The sequence below is a fragment of the Macrobrachium nipponense genome, chromosome 16 (genome assembly GCF_015104395.2).
Source record: "Macrobrachium nipponense isolate FS-2020 chromosome 16, ASM1510439v2, whole genome shotgun sequence".
In the NCBI taxonomy this organism is placed as follows: domain Eukaryota; kingdom Metazoa; phylum Arthropoda; class Malacostraca; order Decapoda; family Palaemonidae; genus Macrobrachium; species Macrobrachium nipponense.
This window is the reverse complement of record NC_087209.1, coordinates 34,975,485-34,978,117: the sequence shown is the minus strand read 5'-3', so window position 1 is coordinate 34,978,117 and position 2,633 is coordinate 34,975,485.

The window sequence follows — 2,633 nt, the reverse complement described above, 5'->3', positions numbered from 1 at the left end:
CTCATACTAGAACAACTATGAATTTGAATATAGTGAAGTAAGCTCTAAAGTTAGGGAAAGACAAAAAAGTTAATGGTAGATACTAGACTAGCCAAACGACAAATGAGAAGACAAACGGACGGATGACTACATATGGATGCTGCGATGACTGAGGGGAGATGATAATGTTTCTTTAATTCTGGCAACAGTCATAAAGCCATACTGAATGATACTTTTCACAAGCAGTCGCGGCCTCTGTTACTGTGGACAACGGAATTTTGACGTTTTTACTGTCTTCATCTCTTCATGACCATATACTCTGTATATAACTGTCAATGTGTTCGTCCTTTTCCCAGCATAATGCTGTCTTGATTGAAGATAAATAAAACATGATTCTTTGAATTAGTATTACACATTCTCTTTTGTTGATGATTTAGCAGTCAACATCACTGCCGAAAATATTGTCCCATAGCTGTACTCCTCTCTCTCTCTCTCTCTCTCTCTCTCGCTCTCTCTCTCTCTATCTCTCTCTCTCTCTCTCTCTTCTCTCTCTCTATATATATATATATATATATATATATATAGATATATATATATATTCAAAAGGGTTTCCGATATTGTAGTAATGCACCTGGTAGTCAGGCCGATAGCCTTCTATGTACGTTGTCCTGAATGATCCACAATTAGTGCTACAGTCTTTAATGGAAACTATCAACACCATGTATCCACTCTGCTGCAAAGTTCTGCTACATGGAAACAACAAGGATTTTACATAAGTCTTTTCAATATTTCTTATAAAGCGTCGGTTTGTATTTAAACTACATGGGAAGCTGAAATCATTTATGCATTTATGCTTTCTCATTACAGGCAATGTTCACAGACTGCAACAATAGAGAGGTGTATCACTACTCTTCGGTTCTATAAGGTTTTCTTTCGTTTGATTAAATATGGGAGCTTTTCCATTTTGGGCACCATACCGAGTTCATAAATGAAACAAGTGGAACAAGTACATTGCACTTAGGGGAGATTATCATTATAAAATAAAATAACTATGTTCCTCTCTTGATATTTTCTGAGTGAAACCAAGAACAACTTAAACAAATGACAGCCTCGTAAAATATCAAGAGAAGCACAAAATGTAACAGGAAATAATTTAGTAGTTCTTGTAGGAATGTTTAATAATAGTATCCCAATAAAAGTTGAGTTCATAATACAATTGAAGGTGCCTCCACATTAGCAGAAGATAAATATAAATTGTTATAATCAATGTACTACGGCGAAGGGCAGAAAGGAATCAGCACAAGTGGTCTACAAGAAAGGTTACCGAAAAGAAACAAATATACCTTGGTCATAAATATCAATCGGAAGCCAAATGAAAAAATACAAATGAAAGTAAGTTTTAATGACACTGCAAAACAGACGACTGAATCAGAAGAGGGACTGCTTAACTCTAACAAAGAAAAGTAAACGATTTATACGAAATTCTCTAAATAACAACAGTGGTCTACAGGCCATGCTGAGCCCGTCTTCAGTGATTAAACCTTGCTGACTTGCGCATATAAACAGGTGGAAAAACAAAAAAGGTTTTGACGCTTATAATTTCGCAACACGTGTTTAATTTACTTTAACATACAGTGGCAACAATACCTTAGAAAAATGAGGCGCGTTGCCACTTAGTTTATAAGTATAACTATTACTTAAATATGAGGACTTCACAGACTATGAAGAACTAGTCAAATAGGCAGGCCTCTAGAATAAGTTAGAGAATTCCAAATTTCCACGCTTTACAAACAATGTGTACTACTTCTATGAAGAAGCTTAATGTTACCCTTAAAGTTTCGCCTATTTAGTTCTGAATACCACTGCTCAAAAATTTATACTCTACTAAACACTTTATGTCAGTCTAGCCTCTCTTAAAGATTTAGTCGTTTGACCTATTAGCCAATGTCTATTTGATATACCCCGCATTACTTTGAGAAATGACACAATGAATCCCTAACCCTTGAGTAAGATACTTGATAATTATGTGGTGACAAGAATGTATTAATACATTAAAGGAAGGTTACGAGAGAACTGTGAAAAAGAATGGCAGTTTTCTAATAAAACGTCTAAGTATGCGGCATTCTTCTATACAAAACAGAAAACAGGAACTACATCTCTTCTTCATTCCCCCAGTTCGGGGCCTTTTATAATCACATTTTGGCTCATTCTCCATTTCAACAAATCATTTCATAAATGGATTTAATTATTTATTTTACTGGTCGTAGTAGTAGTAGTAGTAGTAGTAGTGACTAAATATTTGTTCAGTTTAAGTTGTTTCACAAGGTCTTTGAATTTTCTTGTCATACAATTAAGGCCAGCATTCCTAGGATATACAGCTTCCTAATACGCATGCGCGTGCGGAAATACACTGGTCACCTCGTGTCATCACTCGAACAGCTATCGTGGTTTTAATCCAAGCTGCTAAAAAAGAAGGCAACATGTTATCAACTTCAACCTCCCTGTTATCACAAAGGTCAAATTCAGGTGTATGTTGTTAAAGCTGAAATGTACTTGAACCAAAGACGGGGATGTATTATACCAAGAACTGTTAGTAGAGAGGAGCATTTCCACGAATCTCAGAAAGATTTCTTTTGTGAAAAAACACACTAATA